Source organism: Eleutherodactylus coqui, chromosome 9 (assembly GCF_035609145.1).
Source record: "Eleutherodactylus coqui strain aEleCoq1 chromosome 9, aEleCoq1.hap1, whole genome shotgun sequence".
Lineage (NCBI taxonomy): Eukaryota > Metazoa > Chordata > Amphibia > Anura > Eleutherodactylidae > Eleutherodactylus > Eleutherodactylus coqui.
Genome location: NC_089845.1, coordinates 31,205,310 through 31,232,569, shown reverse-complemented (window position 1 = coordinate 31,232,569; position 27,260 = coordinate 31,205,310). Strand labels below are relative to the sequence as shown.

At 44.9% G+C, this 27,260-nt stretch overlaps 1 protein-coding gene across 1 annotated transcript in view; it reads right to left on the bottom strand.

Moving 5' to 3' along the window:
- BASP1 (brain abundant membrane attached signal protein 1) overlaps window positions 1-26,442 on the bottom strand; it is an 81,474-nt gene extending 55,032 nt beyond the window's left edge. The window contains exon 1 of the mRNA XM_066579203.1: window positions 26,301-26,442. The gene's annotated coding sequence lies outside the window, so the exon portion shown is untranslated. The remainder of the gene's footprint in view (window positions 1-26,300) is intronic.
- Between the last annotated feature and the right edge of the window lie 818 nt (window positions 26,443-27,260).

Sequence of the window (27,260 nt, the reverse complement as noted above, 5' to 3'; positions counted from 1 at the left end):
TGTTATGGGTAACAGATTTCAATGCTCTTATTGCCAAGATAAAATGAAAGCTGCACTGTGATTGGTTGCTATGGACAACAAAAGCGTTTTTAACTGTTTGTTGATTTCTTGTTATGTAGACAGTTTTGATAAATGAGGGCTGGGGTTCATAAATTTGCTCCATGTATTCCTGTCTGGGGAGGGATCATTTCCTGAAACAAATGTTCAACACTCTTCTAGTGGGAATTACTTGTTGGAAACAACTAGGAATACTAAAAACAGTATATAGAATCCATTAAAGGAGAACAAATTTGGGGGTTGCTGCATTAAAATTCAAGCAAAAGGCAAAAATATGCAAATAGGGTTGCCAAGACAACAACATTTCAGAATTTTTTATCCTACAACCTTCTCCGGGTCGAGTGTGCAAAAGGTCATATCAATCGGTCGTACAGCTTGTGTGTGATGCTCCAGACAGACAAACATATAGAAGATGTGAATGTAGACTAGACCTTGGTAGTCGGTAAAGTCCCACTAAAAGGACTAGCTCCTGGTACGCTTCTACTGTGGCCGGTTCTACTCCAATTTGGTTCTTTTATACCTATATAGATATATAGTCTATGGACTTGAAATGAAAACGCCCGAGTATGTATATACCGGCCATCATGGCAGCATTTCAGTTACATGTTGGGTTCCTAAACTGGCCAATACGCAACGATGCCAATTTACTAAGATACAGCCATACTGGACGTCCTCAAGATGACGGCTTTAGAAAACCATTCTATATAATAGAGTTCCTCAAACTAGGTCAGACTTTTGCGTTGTTTACTTGCCGATAATGGCACACAAGGGACATTCCTATACTTGCTGCTTGAAATTCCAAATCCCATAGGCATTGCAACACGAGCCGGTTGTATAGTAAATAAGGTTGTGTTTTGCCTGTATAGCATCTATACCTTGGTGGAAAGTCATTTTCAAAATAAATTTTCCGATTACAGTTCCAGATTACATAAGAAAAAAAAAGGCCCCTACATTTTAGACACACGGAAGCCAGGGGAGAGTCGAGTACTCTGTCGCAGGTAGTGCGCCCCTCCCCAAATGCAGGAGATGGCTGGGCAGATTGCCGATGGGCCGCCCTGCTGCCTGGGATCGGTGGGCCGCTGGTGCCGCCTGCTGATCCTCTGACTACATTTGAAGTGCATTGTATTGGCATCTTAGACACAGATAATAAATAGTGGCAGCAACCGTGCTGAAAGCCGCCCTATTCTCCTTGCTCCACCACCCGGTGTCTTCTATGTGACACAGACGGTGCAACGTCATTGGGTCACCTGCGTCGTTCCAAAGGAGGAGGATGGGCGATAGTACGGCTATTACTACAGGGGATATTATGCCTACCACTACATGGGACAGTATGGCTACTTTACAAGGGGACACTGCAGCTCTATTTACTACAAGGGGACCATGCGGCTTGTTCATTACGCGGGGCGCTACGAATTATACAGTATTTAGAGGGAACCATGTGTGGCATCTTTAGAAGGTTTCTTAATATAGGCATAACTGATATGAAAACGCAAATAACCAAAGACATCTGTGTGGCAACCTCTGAAGGGACAAGCTGGGTTCAGGACAAGCCGTCATGTTGGTCTGGACTAGGTGGAGAAGAAAACAATGCCAATTAGAGATGTAATGTGCAAATCCCTAAGTTATTGTTTATTGTGCCACCGGCTGCCTCTGATCAGTCCTGTAGTCACTGTATGGTCTGTAGAGTGATGATGGGCAGTAGCCTTCTTGTTTGTAACAACTCCCATCATACTTTACCATGGTTCAGGTTGTGTTAGGAAGTACAGACTTAATAGCAGGGGCTGACTTCACTTTACAGTTTATCCCTTTACGGATCTTGGTTCTGGTGCCGTATTTATAGAATGAACTGACTCCAGTAATAAGGATTATTGTTATATTTGGAGAATTGTAATTGTTTTATTGGGTTATTCGTTTTCAGATACATTTTCTACGTTGTGGGCAGGTCACACGCATAATTCAATCACCCAGGTAGGGAACGTGTTAAAACAGAGTGCCGCCCCAGGTGCGTGCCGCCTTGTGTGCAGATTATACATATACAATTATTTTTCCTTTGTCAGTGAAGTAATGTTTTATTTTTCTTTTAGGGGCCATTCACCTCAGGCAGAGAACAGACATGGGCACCCCTGATGGGGCATATATACGTATACTGGCATTTTATACAGATCTCCTCCACATACGGATAGATATCCAGCTCACCGCTTATGACTCAGTCCGTGCAAGGAAGTCTCCAGAGTCTGCCAACCAGACTTCGATAGACCCAACCATACAGAGATTAGTCCGTTACGAAAGGGGAGTAAAACTTTATATTTTTCACCTAAACCCGGTGCTGGATTTTTTTCTAGATTACCATCTCATCCACATGGTTTTGAAAAAATGTTTAAAAAATCTGCGCAGAACTTGGCGCAGAATTGCTATGTGGTGCCGATTTACGCCTCGGTGACTGAGTAAAACTTGTGTGTGTTTATTCCGAAATGCTGCAGCATTTGATACCACCACGTCTATAGGGGCGCTGGGCATACCCGCTTAAAGGGGATGGCTCACGAAGAATATGGTTTATAGTTCTAGTCAGACCGTAGTTTTAAACTTTTTCAGTGTAAATATAAAGAGCGCCACCTGCTGTTTGCGCCCACCTCAGGAGATGTTCCAGGGCGGCCGCAACTACTCTGTCTCCTCTCTGCAGTAATGCTGTCTTCAGCTTATTACTTGCCCAGCATCACACCCGCTATCAGGTAAGATGCAATGACTTCAGAAGCAGCCGCTCACCGCACCAGGGATCCCTTCACAGACCGAGCGGAGCACAGAAAGCAGCAAGACTGAGCATGTGTGACCACCTTGGAAATATTAGGGAGGCAGACTCAAAATATGAACAGCAGATGGCGCCGCTCTAAAACACCCTCCATTTTTTAGTTTTCAATAAATAAATATATATTACACACACACACAATTTTTATATATTATATTCTAACTGTTTTTGCAATGCAGGATAAATAGTGTGTTCAATTTATTGTACAGGTCGTTACGGACACAATGATACCAAATGTGTGTTTTTTTAGTTTAAAAAAATTAATATAAATAGTAAAGGAAAAAAAAAAAAAAAAAATTGTCCATTTTTATTTATTTTACACTTTTTATATCCCTTCGGAAACTCTGAACATAGCAGCTATGATCGCTATAAGGCATTGCAGGACTTCGTTACTATAAGCGATAAGGCATTGCAGTGCAGATCAATGAAAGCCAGGACGCCAGTATTTGGAGTCCTGTTGGCAGGGTAAACCCACACATCTGCAATTACCTTGCGGGGCTCCGATGACGTCACAGATGAAGTACACTCCTTGTATGCTGCGCTCTACATACATTGCAGCATGTAAGGCGTGAACAGAAGGGAGTCGCTGTCCATGCGAGAGGTTGGCTATTGGTAGCAGCCAAGTCCAGCTGCTGGATGGCGCAGGCTCAGCTACTGATTCCGCACCATTCACATAAAGTTTACATCCTGTGGTGTTAAGGGGTTAAGCTACAACAGTGTCAGGACATCGTGCATCAGTCTGCTCTACACAGGCTTGTACAGCTATAGACTGTTCAGAGCACCCATACGGACTGGCATAACTATAGGGGATGTGGGTACATCCGGCCCAGGAGCCTTAAGGGGCCCATAAGGCCTCTCTTCTCCATATAGGGAGCCCAGTACTATGAATAAAGCATTATAGTTAGGGGCCCTGTTGCAGGTTTTGCATTGGGGCCCAAGAGCTTCTTCTGCCCGAAATGGTTTTAATGTGACAGCTGATCGGTGTCAGAATTATTTTTGTAAGGAAATACAAAAGTTTCCTTCAAACTACCTTCATTTAACAAGGAAAAGATCCTAAAACCAGCAAATACTCCGCACAGTAAATCCAACATCAAACGCATACCTACTGCCTGCTGACGTTCTCCCCCAGTCCAGCATCTACAGGTCTATGATATCAGATAGGTGCGGTGCTACTTGGTTAAATCCTAACGCAAGCACATCCGGAATCATTCCGTGTAAGAGCGCCCCTAGTGTTCATATCTGGATATCACTTATCGCTGAAATAACCGCCGAGTCGTGTGAAAGTGAATACTAGTTCAGTATAAACATGGCCGGCGATGGGATGGTTGTTTGTTCACTTATCGCTCCTTGTACATTCTATGTAGATAATCACTGTTTGTCGTTTGCCTGGCATTCTGGGTAAGAGGCGATTGTTCAGTCACTTGCAAACCATTTCCAGACGCCAACAGACCAACAATACACTGAATGAGCCATGATGAAAAAATGTACACGATTATCTATAGAGAGCGTAGATGGACGATGGAACAAGTGAACGAGTCGTTTGCTTGGACCAACTAATCGTCGTTTCAATGCAAGAAGAACCCGATAGGGACCAAGTATCATAAATTTACGACACTTGGTCCGAATCTCATGCGATAGTAAAAATACAGCAAAGGATTAAAGCTCCAACAATTAAGCAAAAACATGTCAGGTCCTCAGATGGTAGTGACAGCCAAGGACCCAGAGGAGAAGATAAGCAGTTTTTTAACTTCTGCCTTCTCTTTTGTGGGCTACATAGAACTCAAGTGTCGCTTCCACTATTCAACCCAGCAACCACCGGGTGTCCCCTGCCGAGGCAGAGCTGCAGGGTCCTAGCAGACCCAGATCAGCACTGGCAGAGATGGTTGTCACTACAAGGGGATGTTTTCTTTTGTAGCAGGGGCTGAACGATGCCCCGGCTACTGTGGTAAAGTGTGAAATAGAAAAAAGAAAAAACTACATTATGAAGGACCCCCAGCAGGTCATATGGCATCATGGGAAACCTTTTTTTAAGTTAATATATCAGACAAAACACCTACCTAAACCATTGCCATATTTGCCCTGTAATCGGAGACTATACAAATTATACATCAAAACAAGATAAGGAACTGTACTTTATAGTTCATTTTGGTAAAAAAAAAAAATACCAATTTAAAAAAAAAAAAAAATAACTTTAGCCTTCATCTGTAACAAAAATAAATAAGGAAAGCAATGAAATAAAATAGCCCTATAAACCACAAAAAGAAAAAAAGAAATAGCCCTTAAAATCACCACATTGGTAAAATCCCCCAAAAGTGTATGGCCCCTTTTGTAAGGGGTTAAACACTGCCTTGATCATTGTTCTACTGTTGATACCCACATAGTTATGGTATGACCCTGAACATATAGCATGAGCAGCACTTGTGTGATATATAAACTGTACTAAAGCTTCTTATAAAAATTCCATATTGGAAGAGACCACAAGGCAGGAAGAGCGGAGATGGTCGGCACCGCTGTTAACCCAGGAGGACGACGGGGACGATCATTCTGCAGTGCTTTATTGGCTACGCGATTCTGAGCTGGCTCCTTCTTTGGGCCTGAAGAGAGCCAAACCGGCTAAGAAATTTGGCTGGTGGAGAGAGGTGTGTGCGCGTGTGTCAACTACATTGTGAATCCTGTTAGGCCTTTGGTGTTCACACGTATTTCCTTCTATTACCTTCTGTATAGTGCTGCATCCTCTAAATTTATCCACACTGTGTATGTTGTTTCAGGTGACTTTTCAGAATAAGCTGCTGTGTATGTACGTAAGAAATACCACTTTTGACCATTATATGACATTTTAACTAGTTTTCTCTCTGCAGACTTCATCTTCAATTCTCAGTTTTCCCTGAGCTAGTGGCTGGAGACCAGCTGTTACAGTCTGCCATACACTAAACACAGAAAAGCTCCCCCAGTCCCTCATTTCTCTGAAGTACACCCTCAAAATGCGGCATCAATATCTTGGACATTATGCAGCACTACTGAGCAGAGTAGTTAATTAATCCAGCACTGCAATGAGAATACATACTAGAACCTCCGCCAAATACATCATAGACTTATAGGCAACACGTAACCAGAATCCTCAGTGAGCTGATCCATCTCATGATAGATTCCAGAGGGAACAATCAATGCAGGATGGAGGGAAGGAGCAGCTGAGGAGGCATTTTTCTTTAATGAGGTCTATTACAAAGTGTCATATCTACTAGTATTATTGATTTATGCAAAGTTTATTGAAGCGACAGAGCTTATTTAAATCAGAGTAATCCTGTCTTTCCTGACCACTATGGTCCATCATTAAATATTATGTCTCAGTACAAACACATCTATATACCACTATTTTCATAGTAATATAGCTGACACCCATAACCACGAGTCCTGCTTTACATGGAGAGTCCCTAGTTCTACACCCACCAGCTGCTCCGGATATTTCTCTCTTCTTCCACATTGCCCGTTCTCATTATTGATCTAAATTCCCCAGATGTAAAAAATTAACATTCATTGAAAACGTATTTATATTGAAAATTTCATAATTGTTTCATCATGGAGAATGTAGTCGTTTCTGCTGTTAACCCTTTCCGATCCGCTGTCTGACCTGTGAAGACATTAGGATTTAAGGCTGTACAGCTCCGATGTTGGAAGACATCCGTCGGGGTTCTCTTACTGTATATTGCCAGCCTCTCTGCTGTCAGAGCCTATCCAATGTGTCACCTCATGCAGTACTGGCTTTAGCCAGCAGATAGTGCTGTTGTCTAACGGCAGAAAAAGAGTAAGCCCCCTAGGAAAACCAGGATACTAATTGGATTGGAAAGGCTTAATGCCAAGCTTGAGCCGCTCATTGGACAGCAGAGCATCCATAGAAGTGGTTATGAAATGTTTAGTACAACATACAGTATATATTCAACACAGCAAAAAAGTGAGAATTTCCTAAAGTTCTTAGTTCTTCTGCACTCTTCTGTCAGTTGCAGATCTAGACCTCAGAGGACCCCCGAGAACTGTGTATGGTGCCCCTTACTTTCCAATGGCTTATCACAGAGCAACGCCATAGATGTCAAATAACCCACTAGTAATTGTGAGCTATGAAGTTGTAGGAAGCTGCTGGCTGATTTTGAGGTGGTCTCTTACCTAGTAATCCTACTCCAAGACAATGTGACACACTAGAGTATTTTCAGGCCACGTGCTGTTAGTTTAATTCCCCGGACAGCAGAAGGCCCAATTATAGTCCATGAAGACACTTGGCCTTTTTTCTTTCCATACAAACACATATTAAGGCTTCTTTCCCACGAGCGTATATCAGCCGGCTACCATATGCTGGGATCTGATGCAATGAATTCCAATGCATCAGATCACATGGCCGGATGCCTGAGATGTAAAAGCGCCTGGCCAGCCCAATATAGCGCCGGGCATTTTTAGGTCGGGCCCAAAAGATAGTCCTGGAACTATCTTTTGGGCCGGAATACGTTGGTTGCTGCATGGGCTCCTATGGAAGCCCATGGCAGCGGACAGAGGGAGTTTAGCAGCGTGGCTGCTCAACACCCTCCCTCTGCACTCCTCCCCCTGTGCAAGCTCACCTGTCCTTTTCTCCCCGCTTTTTCTTTGCAATGGGAGGGGTTGGGATGGGGCAGGGCTAAGCGCCAGCCTGTCCCGCCTTCTCCCATTGCTTGCTGTGGACAAGTGGCAGGACGTGGATGGAGCCAAGCTTCCGCCCCTTATCCATAGCCATCAATAGGAGGTGAGGCGGGACAGCACTTACCTCCACCCCCATCCAGCCCCCTCCCATTGCAAGGAACGAACAGGGAGGAGAGGACAGGACAGGTGAGCCTGCGATGGGGGAGGCGGGAAAAGGGGCGATGGCATGGTAGTCTCGGCGTATATGTGCCGGGACCCATGCTGTCTGAACGGACGCACAAACATTTGATTCATGCGCTTGTTCACCAGTTTTAGCTCTCCCATTGTAGCGTATATCGGCCATCCGTGAAAACGGCGGCCGACATACGCTCGTGGGGAAAAAGTGTGAAAAATCTCATGACATGTCCTACTCCTGTGCAATCAATGGAAAAAAAAAATAGCACATACCAATACATACAAATGTGCATTGCCTTGTATATCAACAGCATACAGACTGGTGCCCATGTGCTTTCAAATGCAGGTTGCACCAGTGTCTCTGGCACAACTCAGTTACGCTAGTTCAAACCGTAGAAAGTAAATGAGCAGTACTACTTCTAGTTAGAATGTTTTACCAGAACTCACCTCCGTGCTAGATTCACCACTACACTGCTCAGTACTGCTGTATAACATCTTCCATGCTTTTGATGCTTTTGATTGCAATAAGCACATGAAACAGATTTTCTGAGTGGAATGTCTGTGTGAAAAATCCACGGCATCTACAGTAACAGCAATGGGATTTTCAACCTCATTCATTGGGCAGAGAAAATCCGCTCAAAATCAGTGCGGAAATTGACATGCAGCGCGGACACCCCAGAGCAAAACTGGCCTTAGGCAGCAGGATCTCCTTTCATCCATGTACCTTGTAGGGGAGACCTCAGCTCAGGAGAAACTTGTGATAAATGCAAGTTATAAACCTAAGAAACACAAATGGTGTTACTTCTCATGTACACATCAGATTAGGAGGGTCTGTCCGGAGCCTCGGGGGCAGAGTTCTACATAACTCCCAGATGGAAAAAGCATGCAGTGATGTGAAGGAGCCATTATCCTGAAAAGGAATCTGTAAAAACAGGTATTCAGGTATATTGGTGTAATTTTTCACAAATTAACGTTAGTCCTAGCAGGGAGACAAAATTCACTAGTGATAGACAGGTCACAGACGGTGTAAAGGATCTACGTCATCTCAAGCTGCTTTAAGGCATTTTCTATGCAATGTTGGCTGTCAATACCAGGATATACCGGGAGTTGGAGCGAAGCAGCTGCTCTGACCCGTGTAGTGGCCGGCGCATGTAATTGCAGGTGCAGCTCATCGAAAACAATGGGAGCTTCGCTTGTAATTGCAGGCTGAGGTCCCGCTGATTTCAACAAGAGCTGCACCTGTAATTACAAGCTCTGGCCACTACACAGGAGATGGAGCAGTGGCTTCCACTCCAACCCCGGTGTATTTCAGCAGCGCCAGCCGACACTGCCTGGAAAAAACTTAAAGGTACATTTCCATAGCGCAATTGTCATTTAAATAACTGATCGAAACAACAACTTTTGGCATTGGTTATCTCTTGTACACAACAATATCGCTCAGTAGTCATTTCACTTCAACGCAATGAATCTTTGAATGATCGCCTGTTCAATAAGAATGGACGTGGGTGGCCGGAAGAAATTGCTGGCACGCTCCACCTTCAGTCCCTCAACAACTAGCGCTCCTTTGTGATAGCAGTTGGGCCAACGGTTGGGTGCTCGTGTGCCCAACAGTAGTCCCTCGGACTGGAACCTTTATCTACTGTAGGGACAATGAAGGAGGTGTCCAACCAGGAGATTTAGCATTGCTAGAAGGTTTAAATCTTCATGCTTTATACTAGAAGCCAACAATGAGATTTTAAGGCTAACCAAAATACAATGTACAGTTCTAGCCCGTTCACATCAGCATTCGATAGCTTCAGTTTCCGGCTCCTTTCTGGGAAGAACCCTCTGGCCCAACACCTCTGTCTTATGACAAATGGGGCCCAATGAACTCCCATTGACTAGAATAAGATTTATTAGATTACTGGCTAGTAGTTCGGTATTTTGCCGAAATTTACATGATGGCACCGGGTAGCGTGTAGCCCCATTTCATCCCATTTACTAGAGGAAATCAGCGATGGAGGAACCAAACAGAACCTCCGATGCCAACGAACCCTAACACTCAGTTTTATAGGATGCAGGATTGGAATAGAGAAAGCAGTGTAAACTATAAGTGTGCGGTCACCAACTGAAACCACATTTACGAGGTTTCCAAAAAAAATAATCGGAGGCCAGATAATCAGGTATGCATATCACATCATTATTGTTGCTTAGGCTACCACTCTGGTGTTTGGGATGGAGCCAGGGGATTGCAAGGCTGGAGCAATTCGTCTCTCTTTTCCATGCCATTACTGAGAATCTCATGACCTTTCATTCAGGACATAATATAACATTACTGTGTCTGTTGGAGCCGAACAATAAGTTATAAACTTGCTTTCAGGCTATTCAAAAGGGACACTTTGCTTAAAGAGTCTCGAGTACCCAACATATTGGACTACTGCTCTGTCCATACTGTAGAACGCTTTACTGGACCTACATAATGCAGTACAGATAAGTGGTAGTCCAGCATGGTGGCATGGGTACGATTTGCTTCATGACGTTACTAAAGCCATGCACAGAGAGCCACCGAGGCCATAGACTGAAGACTCTGCCCAAGAGGAAGCTACGGTTCTTTTATTGATACATTGCATTTAGACCCGAGCAATCCAAACCTTTGTGCTTTTGTTTTATGGGCAAATCAGTGAAAAAGTGGTCAGGGGGAGGAAGGGGTGTGGGGAGGGGACTAGGTTTTACTTTGCATATTTCAGATTAGCATTTTTCTTATTCCATACCGCCAAAGAATAGAAATTTTGTCTTGTGTCCATTTTATTTGATCGTGACAAACACTGACCATAGCAGAGACTAGAGAGACCTACAGTTACTTGAGGTTTTGGGGGTTCCTACATGAGTTCACATCAACCCCATTTAATTAATAATCTTAAGAGGTGTTACTTTCCTTCCCCATCGTTCCCCCGAAGCGAGCGCTGGAAGTCAATGCTCAGTGCTGCACAATGCGGTGAGTATCGGCTACCGGCACTAACATTGGGGGAACAACAGGGCAGGTAAGTACAACACTTACATCCCCAGACTCAGAGGGTCACCTACTTTTAGCCCGTAAGCTCAGCTCATAGGACTACAAGTAGGTGACAGTCTCTTTAAAAGGTACTTTTACACAGATTGAATATGGAGCTCAAGACTTCCTCCCAGACAACTATTTCCCCCATATTTTGCCCAAGTACATATACAAGACATCAGCCAACAAACAAGCCTACGAGTGCTTGTTAGCCGATTTGCTTGTTCATGCAAGCATAAAAAAATGCTCTAAGGAAGTATAATACCATGTTACCCCCAAAATAAGAGACTGTCTTATATTAATTTTTGACCCAAAAGATGCAGTGTCTTATTTTCAAGGGGAAAGGGGGCTTATATTCACCTGGTCTGCAGCCTCTGGGTCCCTGGCGTTGATCTGCGGCGGCGATGCAGCAGGCTGCAGTGTCCTCGGCGTTCACACAGAACTCTCCTTCTGGTGACAGGGCTTTAAATACCCCGCCTCCAGAAAGTGAGTGCTGCATTTGGCTCACGAGCACTGTGGCTCAACCAATCCCAGCCATTTAGTGATATCATTCCCTGAATGGCTGTGAATGATCCAGCGCCGGGTCTGATTGGCTGGCGCTCGATCCAATCACAGCTCTCGCTTGCTGGAAGCAGGGTATTCAAAGCCTTGTCACCAGAAGGAGAGCGCTGTGTCAGTGCAGAGGACACGGCAGCCTGCCGCAGCCACGGGGACCAGATGCCGCCGGCTAGGCGAGTATTGATAGTTTCCTTTTTTTTCAATTTGCTAGGGCTTATAGCTCAAGTCCCCTCTCCTAATGAAAATAGGGGTAGGGCTTATTTTTTGGGGGGAAAACCAGTATGAGCAATTATTCAGCCCCACAAAGCAGATCTGCTGTGTGTGAACAGTAATGAATGAGCGCCGCTAGTCATACTTTGTCAATTACAGCCGTTTCATTCTTGGCCCCCATAAATTGTCCATTACAAAAAGGTTTTTAAAAAAAGAAAAAAGGGTAGATAATCTTACAGTACCATTGAGCAAAGAGGTACAAGAGAAGTACTGTCTGCCTGGGGCTTCCTTAGAACATATCCTCTTTACTATTCTAACAACCACTAAGCACATTGACAAGTCCTATGACTTGTATACATCCCATCCAAGCTGAAGCACATGTCCCCTCAAGGCTCCGTTACACAAGTTGCATTAGCCCCCCCAACAGCCGTCCAATGGACTACCGCTTGACTATCACTCCTGTGCTTTACGCATTTTTACGTGAATGAGGTGGACCGGCCCGGGATCGTAACGGCCACCGCCTCCAGTCACAGTAAACAGGAGTCGCTCAAACATTGGGTGGCTCCTGGTTACACAGCTCAGTCACTTGGCTTTTAGTTTTACTAATAGCCAGGCGACTGACAGGTGAGCGATTTCTCGCTCAACGCCCGTTGGCGGCTACATGTATGCGGGATGATCATCACCCAACTTCACCGTTTCCAGTGATAACCTTCCTGTGTAAAGTTACCTTTAGTCCAGATGTTGGAGCTTTCCACTAGAACTCCTAGTTTTTTGTGTGCAGCCACCAGATACTGTTCGTTACAGGGTCTAAAATTAATTATGTCAGTTCGATCCATTAGAAGACTACATTAGTTTTGCCCCCTACTGAACAAGTTACATCGGTATTTACAATGCTATGATCATCCAATTCGCTGCATATTAAAAGCAGAGCATGAGCACCATGCAAATACCCACCCCCTAGGGTACACACAAGTTAAGCAGCTAGGGTCTAGATGACTTCTATGTACCCCATCTTTATTTTATAGGTGCAGGCGTGCTGATTTAGGAAACCCCATTTAATTACATAATGGCTGAAAATGTAATGGAACTTCCAAGTTTGCCACGACCAGATACAAAATATATGACTGTGCAGCGGGCATGAATGCTGCGATACAGCTGGGATGAGAGAACTGGCAAGCGTATGTTCAAGCAATAAATTTAATCAAGTAGTCCCCTAGCATTCCTTCACATTGCAGTAGATTTAAACATCGACAAGCTAGAAGTGTGGTTTCCCTGACCATAAAATATGTTAAAAAGAATGGGTCATCAGAAAACTACTTCTTGTTTAAGTGAAGTTCTTATGTTAAAAAGCTACTAAAACTTTTGGTGATTCTTATAAAAAAAATTTCCACATCATTATATATATTCAAGCAAGATCCTTAAATCTTGCAGTTTTCACTTTGGCCACTGAGCCGCACTTTCTGTTCTGTAGTGAAAACTTAAATACCTCATTATCATAGTGGAAGGTAACACTGGGCGACGTGCACAGCTGTGGCATTCTGGTTTCCTGCTCCATCATGGAAACAGAATGCCAGTCAGGGATGGATTGACCTGTGATAGAAACAAAAGCCGACTGACCGACTCCATTGGCTATGATAGAGTCTGTTGGGCGCCGGTCATTCCTCTTGGCATTTTCCCAGACAAAACTGTGCAGCCCACTGCGCCAATTTGTCTGAGATTTTATACCGAATTTGCACCCGAGCCCCAAACCGAGCCTCCGAGAGCTGTGAGCAGAGCCTGAAATGTTTAGAAGCTGGAAGGATTCCTGAAGCAGTTAAACAGAGTCTGTCAGAGTATTATAGTGATATGTTTAAGAATGTCTCGAGAACTACAAATATTGGATGCTAATTCCTTTTACAAAGCAATCAAGATTATTTAATGTTAAGTTTGAATTTATTAGACTTGGCTGAAATCTGCAGAATTCTAATGTCTCCCGAACGCCGGATGATGTTAATCACGTTGTGCTGGTGCTTTGTAATTGGAACAGAATGCAGATTCATTGAAAATGACATGTTCCACAAATGGCCCTCTATTTACCATTCCTGTGGTGAACCAAGGATGTGCTCAGCTTCAAGACATCCACAGATTTCACTTATCTTCTTGCCTTGGCTTGTTATTTGACCATCTGCCTCTGAGAAATGTGTGACCTCTACGTATTTATAAAATTCTCAAATTTAAGAATATCATTTCTTCTAGACAGAAAGTATGTGGGACGGATTCCAAATAAATATTTAAAATAGCAAATAATTACATTCCTCGCTGCCTTTATTTAGTCTAAAGTCGGCCCACAACGCTAGAGGTATTCGGCAAGTGGACAGAAGTAACTAGTTTGAAAGCAAATTAGGGAAAGTCAAGGGAACCTATAGGAAACGGGAGACACTGAAGACTCAGTCACCCACTTTTACATAAGCCTAGCTCCTAGGACTAGAGGTAGGTGACCCGCTGAGCCCAGGAAGGTGTTCTACTTACCTCCATCATCACCTCCTTTTCCCCGGTGTGAGCACTGACAGTCGCCACTCAATGCATTGAGCAAAGCGCTGCCAAGTAGTCTTCCCATTAGAATGGCGGACTACTCAGCAATGCGGAGGCTTCCAGCGCTCACCCCGGGGAAAAAACAACACTAACTCAGCGGGCCACCTACTCTCAACCCACAAGTGCCGCTCATAGGGCTAAAAGTAGGCGTCAGATTCCCTTTTAATTCAACTACACTTTTGTGAACCCGTTTAGTATTTAGACCCATGACAAACTCTAGTGCATGGCCTCCAAATACGTTAGACAGCATTTGAGAAAAAAAAGGTAAAGTCCCTGGGTGCAAGCACAGAGTCATGACCAACTCCTAGGGTGACATCGCATAGTGACATTTTCTTGGAAGACTGTCTTTGCAGGGTGGTTTGTCATCGCCTTCCCCAGTCATTTTTACCCTCCAGCAAGCTGGAAACTCAGAAGGATGGAAGGCTTAGTCAACCTTAAACCAGCTACCTGAGCCAAGCATTGATTGAACCCACAACCTTCAGGTCAGGAATGAGAGCTTAGGACTGCATTCTGCTGCCTTAACACACATTAGTTTGCTCCCCTAAGCCTCATATGCTGTTACCCATATAGAAATTATTAAAATCTTCATCTTCCTGCAAATTCTGGGATAATCCAAGAGTATAACTAATGGGGGAGAGGGGGGATCTAGAAGCTACAGCAATACTCAATCCCTGGTGCCAAAGTGGTCTCAAATGATTCTTCTGTCCCATATAAGGTAACCAGTGCAATGAATTATGTGTGATAATTGAGGGACGGGTATATATATGTATATAAATTTTTTTTTTAAAAAGTCACATACATATTGCAATGGGGCCTATGCGCTTTAATTGTCACTGCAGTTTCAGTAAACTCTGCACAAAGCAATAGTATAGAGAATATATAAGAAAGTGATGCATCTTGGTAGAAAACAAATGCTTCTTTCTCCAGTTATCAGTTCCTCCCTCCTAAACTTTTCACTCTGAAAAACTGACAATATCTCTTGGTAGAAGAAACAGGCTAACAGGTCAAATTACACGCTCCCTATAGAAGTCTATGGAGAGAAGAGGGAGGAGCAGCTCCCTCCAGTGAGAGAAGCAGAGAATCAGCGCTACTGAAGTCACATCTACACTATTCAGTACTTCTCCATAATAGTTATGACTCCTAGGGTGACATCACATTTTGACAGTTTCTTGGCAGACTGTTTTTACCATTGCCTTCCCTAGTTATCTTTACCCCCCCCAGGCAGGCTGGGTACTCACTTACTGACCTCGAAAGGACAGAAGGCAGATTATACCTTGAGACGGCTACTTGAACCACACAGGGTGCGAGTTTATGGACTGCATTTCTGCTGCCTTAACACTCTGTGCCACACGGGGCTCATGCTACTTCTGCTTCTCTGTGTATATAGAAGAGATCACGATATGGGAGCAGAATCTCCTGTCTCCTCCATGTTCAGTGTATGGAGGGTTTCATAGCAGCTAGTCTCCACCCTCCAGCTCTGGGAAAACTGAGAATAAGGGTATGTTCACACTTAACAAAAACTGCTTGCAGTTGACTCTGCCCAGCCAAGGCAGCCAATGAGGGCAAGTTGGCAAGATAGTTTGACTTTTGGCAGCCGCACAAAGTCTTACCCACAAGTGTTTTTCTAGTGTGGGAATGCACCCTTCAAGATGGAGCCTGCAGAAGGGAAAACTGCTAAGACGTGCAGAATACAAGTCACACAATGGCCAGCAACAGAGGTTACGTTGTGACAGGATAGAACCAGCGGGCCAAAGCCAAACAGTCAGATTCCACTACATGACAAGTACAGCAGTAAATACAAATCTTGCCGGGTTTCTATCCTCCACTGTTCATCAATCCTGAATCTTAGGTAGTCTGAGATCTTCTGTCTCATCATATGTGCAGGTCGCTGCTCTATCCCTCCCTCATGCTGTAACCTGAAGCTCTGCTTCTTTACATTGAATATTGTATTCAAGCTGTAGCCAAATAAGTGCATAGACAGTCACTTTCCACTCGGACTAAAGAGACCAAAAAGTAGCTAAACTAGCATATTTAAAAAAAATAAAATTCTATATATATTACACACATCAGTATAAGTTGGTTTGTATCACATACAGAGCAAGAGTCAATAAAACAGATAAATAAGAGACTTCAAAAACCATCCTATATGACTAGATTGTTCCCTGTGAAGAATTGCCTAAAGTGGCTTTCCCACTACTTAAAATTGCTTCACAGCCCCTCTGTCCTTGCTGGTTGCTGCTGACCAGGACATGTGACTGCTGCAGCCAATCACTGACCACAGCAGTGACCTTCTACAGCTAGTGATTGGCTGCAGCAGTCACATGTCCTGGTCAGCAGCAACCAGAAAGGACAGAGGGGCTGTGAAGCTAGTTTAAGTAGTGAGAGAAGCCCTTTAAGTAACCAGCTGTGCTGAAGCTTTAGTATTACCCCAAAATGTCATAAGGAGGGCAACCTCAAAAAATGTATTCACCTATTAAGATACCCCACCCCCTCCCCGAAAAAAAAAAAGAAAAAAAAAAGGGTCCTGACTTAAGTCGAGTTAACATACGAGAAAAAAAAAAGCACAAGGCCTTTTTTTTTTGGACAGTCGTTACTAACTTTCCATACCCTTGTAGGTTATTACTATATACACACAGACACTGAAGACATGGTGGGAGCGGGGCCCAACAGAAGAACCTGGAGAAGGGAAACAACAACTGCCTGTTTCTAGAATGTGAAGAGCATGGCCCATGCCTGTATAAGGTCATCAGCTGCTTCATGAAAACATATACACAGTACGTATGTAATAATATGCCAAAATAATCCTTTTTACCAATATCCATAATGGACCCATTTCTGGCGGTCTTAAGTCTGCACTACTTTGGGCAAAGCCTCGTTAGGAAAAGTTTTGCTAAATGACACCTTTGCAGAGGAGTACAAAACATCTTATGGAAACCATACTGTAGCCACACACAGGATACTAGTCAGGGTGCTCTGGCAAAGCATCCCCCCCTTAACCCCCCCATTTACTTACTCTTACCATGAAACAGAATTCTAGAGCAATTACGGTCTTTCTAAAGAGCTTATTTGTTAAAGGGATTTTGTCATCAGGTTCATGAAGTTTGACTAAGAGCAGAGCTCCGAGTCATGGAGGCGGGTCGCGCCAGTCTCTACCTGCCGGCTGCACAGTTGCTGCCCTCTCCCTATACACAGAGCTGCCAGTCTCCATGATGTGGGTGGTGAGAAGCCGGCATGGGCCGCCTCCGTGACTTGGAGCTCAAGATAATCTGGTGACAGAATCCCTATTCAAAAGGAGTTGTACCAGGGTATCAATTTACCCCCTCGCCACAAGATACGGGATAACTTGCTGATCGGTGGGGGTCTCACTGCCGAGACCCCTACTGACCTGGAAAACAGGACTCCCATGTTTCGCTCTCCTGTCACTGTTGCATCTTCCCCTGCAGGGACATCCCTCAGTGACGGAGCGCAGGCCGTGCATTTGTCACTCCGTCACTTGAAAGGACTTGAGTGCTCACAATGCATCCTGGACAGGTGGAGGGAGGTCACTGCTGAGGAGGAAGCAATCCCTACAGCGACAGGAGTCCCTACAGCTCAGCAGGGGCTCAGCGGCCTCAACAATCAGCAAGTTATTCCCTATCCGGAGAGGTTGCTCAAATGAATGACTTAAACTGAAACAAGATTACCTGTTCATCGTAGGAAGAATATACTCTACAAACTGGAACATTTAACCCCTTAATGCCACAGGATGCAAGTTTACGTCCTGGCTGGGTGGTACGGGCTCAGAGGTGCGAATAAATCTTCTGCAGTTTCATTTGGAATGGTGTTCGCCTATCGTACAGTCGTTCACATTGTCTGCACCAATGAGTGCGAATGGTTAAACAATCACTTTTCTCATGTAACAACGTGTAAATAAGCTAACTTTTTTATGCCTGCAAAAAGATTAACGGCGAACTATAAGTCCTACCTCCAAAATAAGCCCCATCTGCCTTTAAAAACAAGCACACACAACTCTTTACTTAGGAGGCGCTGTCCGGCTCCGCCGCACTTCTCTGCAGCTCCGGCAAACTTGCTTGCAGTTTTCACCCAGAGCTTCCTGGTCAGGGGTTCACAAACCCCTCCTCCAGGAAGTGCTGGCTCTGACTGATTCTCGAGCACCGCAGCTCAGCCAATCAGAGCCAGCGCTTTCTGGAGGCGGGGTTTTTGAATCCCTGACCAGGAAGCACTGGCTTAAGGCTACAGAAAAGTGTGGCAGGGACCTGCGAGAAGTGCGGCGGAGAGGGCAGTGCCTCTTAGGTGTTTTTTTTTTTTAATGTAAACAGGGTTTATTTTAGTGGAAACAGTAGGACTTTCTACTGTAAAGGCTGCCCGGCACCACCCAAAAAACGCTTTTTCGTGCAATGCAACACAAAGTAAGACTCAATAGAGAAACACGGGCTACAAAACATCGCAGCAATATTCAGCATGCCGGAAATTTTTTTTCTGCCAACGTCGCAACCTACAAAACATCACTAATGTGAAGGAACCCATAGGAAAGCATGGGCTTCACATGTGATCTGTAGCGCTGTCGCATCACGAGAAAATCACGCAGTTTTGTTGCTCGTGTGAAAGCGGCCTAAAGGGGTATTCAGGCAATGGGACTTTCAGTTTTTACCCTGCCATTGAAATGAATGAGGCAGAGAGATAGAGTTCTGCGCTCAGCTACTTCTGTCAACTCCAATCGCTCCATTCATTTCAATGGGGCAGAAAGCAGACAGCGCTTGGCTATCTGCCTGCACTATTGAAATCAAGCCACAGTTGCGCATGTGTGACCAGCGGCTCCATTCCCCACTACACAAATGGGATAATGTATCCTAAACTGTGAAACAGACAGGGCATGGGTCCCCCATTCTCAGGATCAGTGGGGATCCCAGCAGTCAGACCCCCGCGGATCTTTCAGTTTTCGCTCATCCAGTGAATGAGTGAAGATTGCAATAAACGTCCCATCACCACAATACCCCTATTAGGATGTGTTCACATGAGCCAATGATCTGCAACAGAAAATCCACAGCAAAGCTGCAGATGCAAAATCCACATCAAATGGTGCAAATTTTGCTGCAGATTTGACTTCCTCATTCTACAGTGAAATCCACAGTGAGAATCTACAGCATAAATTGATATGCTGCAGAGTTAACATCCACAGTGCAGATCAATTTACACTATATGGATGGGATTTCTTGAAATCACAGCTACACTGCTCGTACTGGAAAATGAGGCAGATTTTCTGCATGAAAAATCTGCACCCCTTCTCCAAGCTGTAAACACGCCTTATAGCGACTATTGTGGGGGCCCCCCACATCCTCTTCTAGGCAGCAACTGAAGACTGTCAGAGCGTTGAAGCTTTAACCAGCAGGAAGCGCTATACAGGCTTTGGGCGCATCAGCAACAACGGCACAGCACTGGCAAGTCACACTGTGCAGAGATGCAGAGTGCCAGAATGCAAGGCAAAAATTAAACTGTTGCCCACTGTATAAAAAGGAAGTAGCTGCTGCACAGAGGCCTAGTCACTAGAGATTTTATCTTCACTGTCAAAATGAAATATTTTGCCATCACAACAACATGGCTAAGGGCCGGTGGGTTAAAAAGCTCAATTTAGCACTTCTTTCAAAGTTTATGAAAGTTAGTAGTACAACATAATAAGATGCACTGCAAAGTTTAATAAGAGGAAACTACTTTTGCCACTTATCAGCCCCCTACACTGGTCATGCGCTCTGAAGTACTGCCAAAATCAGTCTCCAGATGGAGGGTCAGCTCACTGATGGATCAGGTTACATGCCACTCAGACGTTTATAGAAGGCATAGGAGGAGGAAACAGCAGGAGCTGCAGGATGGGAGGCAGAGAGACACAGACACTGCTGCTGAAGGCTCTAATAAGTGTTTTAACGGACTCCAGTGCTGTATTCACAGTTACACTGCTCTGTACTACCATATACATGCGAGGGGGGGGGGGGGGGGGGGAAGGAATCTCCTTTCGGTATGTGCAGCGTGTGACAGACAACATAGCAGCTAGTCTACACCCACCAGCTCTGGACAAATGGAGCTTGGAGAGGGAAAAAAAAAATTGGTGAAATTCCATAAACAACTCATAACGGCTAGAAACTGTGAAACTCGTCTACACGGCAGCTTACACCGGGAAGCTACCTGAAACAATGTATACACTTTAGACGTGTTGTAGCTTACATGTAATGTACAGCTTCCATGTATGTAGATAGGATTTTTACACAGAAGCTACAGTATGGACAATCCCTTTAAGATCAGGAAGATTATTCACGCTCCTGTGGTTCATCTAGATATTGTCACCATCAGCTCTAACACTCCACTAGGCACATACATATAAAACGGAATTTTGGCAAATACCCCGTTTGCCTGCCAATGTGTATTTAGAGCTTGAAGCAGCTGACTGAGGAGTTTTGCATAAGAGCACACAAACATCCTGGAAACTTACAATATTTCACATGTCATGGCTGCTGCACATTGTAGCTCCTAGAAGGAAACATAAGTCATTGTGAAGTAATCCCAAAGACTTGAGGAAGTTCCGGTAGCACCTCGCCTGTAGAGAGCACCAGTCTACTGGACCCCGTGGCTGCACCGCCACCTGAAGACTGCAGCAGCTGTAAAGTCAGGGCCCTAACGCATTGGGGACCACCATGCAGTGAGCATTGCCGTAAACTACCGGCTTGTTCTCACTAGTGCTAGACAGTTCTATATTTCTGTTCTGCTTTTGGAGTAGAGAAACTGAAGTCAACTGGAATTCGGCTGCTTGCACTCTGGCGTTAGGGTCAGTTCAGGGGTTTCCCTCTCTGCTCAGGTTTTGGAAGAGAGAAACCGAAAACACGGATAAGTTTTGTTTCCTATTGATTTTAATGGGGTTTCAAAGTACACAAAAATCATACGGTCCGGAAAAGTTTGTTTGCTTCCATTCCATCAGGTTTTTGTTTTCCTTCTGCCTTCCCCTTTTTTTTTGTAAACCCTATGGAAGGCAATGGGAGATTTAAAAAAAAAAATATTTTTTTTTTTTTCCTGTTTTATTTTAGTTTCTCTCCTCCAAACGCGCAGCTGAGAGGGGCAGAAGCCTTGAACTGACCCCAACGCCAGGTTTGAAAACAACCTTAAAACATTTCCATTTTGCTCCCCATTGATTTCAATTTTTTTTTCCAAAAATGGAAAATCTCATTATTTTTTAACAGAAACACCATGGAAAGCAACGGGGGACAAAATAGATATGTTTAATAAGTGCCAGGATCTGAGGTTTCTCTGCTATTTGCTGTTAGAGCAGGATTCTGGCCGTCAGCTAGGCCACCACCTTCTATAAAGATGTATGCGTAGGTTTGATGTCCATTAGTGAGGTCAATAAAAAGGCGTATTGATGGTCACTAAGGGGTTAAGGAAAGTAATAGAATAAAACTGGTCTGTTTTTAGTCTCTATGGTGAGGGATGCCCCCTCTCAGCCAGATGGGCTACATAGGAAAAATAGTGAAATGCTATCAGAATTCATCATCTTTGAATGTTACATGCCCACTTCATGAGGCACAATCAAATGCCACTAAATATCCAAGTGTAATCTTTATAACCCAAGTACAAGGGTCACACACGCGGACATTAGCACTTTCATGTGCTTGTAAAGTTGGTTCAGCTTAATCTCAGATTAAGCCTCTTGCACAGATCTGGATGCAGGTTCTAGTAGCGCTCACCGCGCCTGCGGACAACATCACTTCATTGGATACAATGAGAACGTTATACATTTAAACCAAAGGATTCAGAATTAATAAAAAGAAATTCCCCTCCAGTCAAGCCCTTGACGCAGACTCGTATACCGCTTTTCATGCCAACTACACCCGAACCGCCAACCAAGACCTGACAGTGAAGAGCAGTGAGGTCAGAGGGCACAAGCACGCTTCTGTACCCATCCTGGTGGATAGCAGGCATCATGGAGAATACAATGTAATCCTTTCTATTTTGCATTGAATGGATAAGCATAACTAATAAGCAAGCTAAAAAAACAGCAACTTTCTGAAGTGTTCCCAGCTGAGTGCTGCATACATTGTTGCACTAGTTTCCAAGTCGTTCTTTAGAACCTCTAGCAGAATGTTGAGTATAATAAGCGCTGATGAGGATTTTTTCATTGGTGTAGATGTGGCCTTTTCATGGTGCTGGTTGTGATAAAGAGGTGCACAGGTGGATCTGCATAAGATCGCAGGCACATACAATTGCCCTGCACAGTCATTCCTATACACAATTTTAACATCTTCGCGACCAGACCATTTTTTGCCTTAAGGACCAAGCGACTTTCAATGTTGCATTGCAAGAGTCATAATTTGTCGATACAGGGCTTTTTTTGTTGTTGTTGTTCACAACCTGAAGGTTACGGGTTCAATCCCCGCTTGGGTCAGGTAGCCAGCTTAAGGTTGGCGCAGCCTTCCATTCTTTCAGGGCCGGTAAAATGAATACCCAGCTTGCTGTGCCGCAAATAAAAGTCTCATTGATTGGGTTATTACAAACGTGGTAACACCCATTAGGTGTTGCTTTTTGGGGGAATGCATTGTTTTTAAACTGGATTTTAATTAAAGTTTATCGAACTTTGGCACTATTTTTTAGTCTCTGAAGAAGGCTTATCGTTCGATTACTAGGATAGTACACTGCATTACTTATGTAATGCATTTTACTAGGCCTATGAAAGCAGCCCATTAGACTCTGCCATAGGTAGGGTCTAATAGGCCGAGTTACACGGCAGACATGGAGGCCCTCTTCAGACTCCAGGCTGCCATGGGAACCCACTGGCACCTTGCAAACGAACTGCAGGGCGCTGATGGGTGATACGAGCCCCCTCCTACTCTCATCTGCCTACATGCTGCAGTTGCTATTGATTGTGATATGTAAGGGGTTAAACTAGCAGGATCTGAGGTTTCTTCATTCCTGGCTATCAGTATTTGGCCAAGCCACCGCCTTAAAAAGGTTTAAAGCCCAGTAAAGAGGAAAACTGGCTGTCACTAAGGGGTTAAAAAGAAAGCACTGTCATTTCACAGAAAATAAGTTGCAAAATTAGAAGAAAAAAAAAATAAATAAATAGTTGTAAATTCCGCACACAACATAATGACAAACTGTAACCTAGCAGCTCCCACACCTCGTTACATGATACTTGTGGCCGGTGTGTCGATGACACTTTGTCTGCCAGTCACCATTGATTTATTTCCCACAACAATGTATCCAGCAGAATCGCGAAGAATACAGATGACCCGTTCTGCCGCAGGATCCCGGCCAGAAACGGCAAATGCGAACTGTACATCTATAGACAAAAAGGGGTCCGAAAAATCTGATTACTATTACTGGCTGTGATATAAAATAGCATGGTGTGAACGGTGCCAAGTTCATTTTCCCCTTGCCGTCAGCACCGTGCCAACTCAGCCTTGAGCAACGTGAGCCAAAACTAGTTACTATGGATACACCGCTAGCAGCAACAGACTTACAAGTTCTTCATCTGGCCGTGTGATAGCTCCATGATAATGCTGTATATTAAATCACAATAAACAGGATTAGATACCATCATGAACATACCACCCATGCACATAAGGCTTAAGTGGGTTTTCCAGGCTGTGCCCGCTGTCGATGCTGGGGTGCACCAGACTCGGAGCCGCTGCTCTGACCCATGTCAACCCATTGGTTACAGTAAAAACTGTGCCTACAGTTACAAGCAACAGCCACTACACCGGGGGTGCAGCAGAGGCTTCCGCTCCAACCCCGGGCATCCTGGCTGTGACGGTGGGCGATGATTGGAAAGTCACTTTAATATACCTTAAATAAAGGGCGTACAACCCATGGAAGCAGACTATGTGGTTGCGGTGCGGTCCATAGGGCCCAGTGATATTTTACGTCTACCCCCTTTTCCACTGGGCGGCTCGAACCAGTGCATGACTCCCTTCTCCAGAGGAAATGCATGGCTTGAAAGAAAGGGGGCTGGGAAAGGGCTTGAAAATCAAGGAAAGTGATTGGAGGCAAAGCACAAAATCCAGCATCTTGATAAGGGTCCCATTTTTCAGCTTTGCCATGTGGCCCTCTCTTTTTTATGTACATCACCTACTATCAGGTTGTCAGGTGGTACATTCCTAGTAACCAGCCTGTCTTAAAGTTGTCAGATCCAAACTCCGGGACAAAGTCATAGTAATAGAGAGAAGGCGCAAGCAGGGATAGGAATAACAAAGTAACAAAGACATATGTCCATCCAGTTCAGCCCATAACCCCCCACCCCCCAAAACATTGGTCCAGAGGAGGGCAAAACCCCAAGGAGAACAAGCAAGTTTTTTTTGGACTGATATTAAAGTAGTTAAATTAAATTCTTCTAAATTCCTCTTCCCTACCTGTACAAATAATCGTATACGCTCTTACCCCAGCTGCTCCGTTCTGCGTTTACCAGACGTCACAGACGGCTGCAGCCAATGAGAGAGCTTGAATGCCGATTGGCTGCAGCAGCCTGTGACTTCCCATGCACAAGCTGCTGTTGCATGTACAACGTGGCATCAGAGCGGAAGCCGAACTGCAGCGCCAAACACAGCAGGGAAAGACAGTATATAATAGCTTATTGTTGCACAAGGAGAACATGAAGTCAGAAAAAATTTAAAAAAGATTAAATTGGACAACCCCTTTAAGATTTTTGCAAAAATTTAATTTAGGCGGAGAAGCCCTTCAAGTTGTTTATACAATAAAGGACTAACAGCTAACCGGCGGACAAGACAGCCAGTATGCCTTCTCTACAGCCTTCTCCACCGGAGATGGTCATTGATTGACATATACAGAAACTGTGGTCTATCCCCCTGCAAGATACACCTAAAAACGGCGTAGATCATTAGTCACCCGGATGGTAACCCGTCAGCAACCTCAGCAGCTGAAAATATCCAGCAGTTCACCGACTGTCATCGCCATTCTGAAAAATCGTCTGTACACGTTCCCCCCGCACGTCAGGTTAATCTCAGACGCCAACTTCATGTCCAGCCACATTGCGCTGCACGCTAATACATTTATTAGTACGGCCACAAAGAATACATGTATTACAATAGTAGAGTGGGTGTAGGGTGTTCGTTTAGAACTTCAGGTGCCTAACAATGACAAGAGCGGGTAAATCTCATCTGTGCCATCTTTGTGGCATTCGAGTAAATCTGTGCCCTCAGTATTGGCATGGATTCCGGCCAGGTGCGGCTCTCAGCCTGGAGGTGCCATGTTACCGGTAACGAGAGCCGTTAATAAGTAGCGTTTAGTCCAGTGTATCGTGTATTTTTTGACAGTAGGTTTTGGCTTCTCTCAGTGAGAAGGATGCAGGGTACCAAGGAGAGCTACTCATGGAAGCAGAAGGCAGCTCTCCACGCCCCACGGCTCTGCGCATGCGTGAGACAAAGACAAAGGAATTGGTAATTACTGTAAAGTCTCATTCATTTGCACTGCAGTATTCATCATCTAACAAGAGACCGACATGGATGGATCAGCTCCTACTTGTCACTCCAAGCTATAGTAGACCCTCCATTGCTGCAGACGCCTTCATGATCCACATAGGGGATTGGCAGCTGCACTTATATAGCGCGTGCAAATTATTTATATATACAGACACACATATTATATACACACACACATACATATATACTCATATGTATATAGAAACAGACGACAACTGCGTTTTCACGTGCCGGATTGGTAAAAAGGCGAAGAGACAATAGTGAGCTTTGCAATGGCTGCAGCAGATCCCCGGACAGATGTCATCCAGCTGTTGCATATGCATCCAGCCAAGCTTCCCACTAGAAGAACACAGGACCCCGCACATCAACCACCACTAGTGCCAGATCTGGGTGCCAGGGTCCTCACCAGGGCACATTTAACCCAGTCTTGCCCTGTGCTGTCAAACAGCCAGAAACGCCCAGTATGGATAGGAGAGAAGCCATATAATCCAAGTATGCAAGAGCACACAGCTCAAGACAAAGAGCACATGAGAAGAAGAGTATTTAGGTCATTGCAGATTAGTATGTGCCCCGATCACACCCCTCCCTTATAGCATCCATCAGTCCTGTTCTGCACAGGGCTCCTATACACGCTCCCCTATAGTAATGCAGTCATGTATTAGCGGAGCCCATGTGTGCCGGGGATTCCAGCCAGTCGTGCTCATCCCCCAGAGAGAAGCAATCTTCATGCCTGTGTGTGGATAGGCAGGGTGCAGCTTACCTTGCAGTATAGCCTGTGCCCGTGCTCGGCTGGTAGTGCCCTGGTGAGCTGGTGCTGTGTCTCCCCTGCTCGGTGCTGGCACTGGAGTGATTAGCAGGCGCTGTAGCAATGTCTGTGCTGCTGCTGCCTCTGCATTTCTCCCTCTCCCTCCTCCCCCTGTGCTGCTTCTCCTCCCCCGTCTCCCCCTTTCCCTCTTCTCTCCCCCTCCCCCTCTCCATGAGATACTCTGGGATTTTTTTTTTTTTTTTTAAATAAATATTAAAGTGTGTTCTGATCATACTTGCACTCAAATTTAGGAGAGCACCCTAGTAGCATGAGCTGGGGATGGCAGGCTTCCTACTGGAGTGGATATTGGGGTACCCCTGGATCTGCTGCCATAGACCCTGTATGTGCTGCTGTCCTTCCCAAATCAGTGCTCTGCACACAGCCCATGGACTGGGGTAATGAGGAGCAGCTGATCGCCGGCCACTATGGAGATCGCACAGCTTGGAGCATGCATCTGTACCAGTGGATGCTATTCTGAAGGGAGCTTCCACGCGGGATGGATTGTTCGCAGGACGCAGCGCCGATCCCGCTTTTGTTGCATTCTTTTCCGCAGGGTTTGGGTGCGGAATCGCATTTCCTATAAGTTAGAAATCTGCAACAACCATTCCGCAAAATGTATTTAATTCCGCAGCAGGATGCTTTTCCGTGGCTTTCAATTAAAGACGCACGGATTTTAACAGGTGCGGAGTACAAGCCCCCCAGGGATAATACTGCGATTCAGAAATGTCCGCATGGACTAAGGCTGCTTTCACATCTGCATCCAGGTTCCAGTTTTCCTGCTCCGTTCGGGGTGCAGGAAAGAGGACTTACCTGGCCGAATGGATGCGTCTCATAACAGAACCAAACGGACCCCATTGACAATAATGGGGTCCGTTTGGTTTCCGCTCGGCCGTCCAGCGTATTAGCGGACGAAAA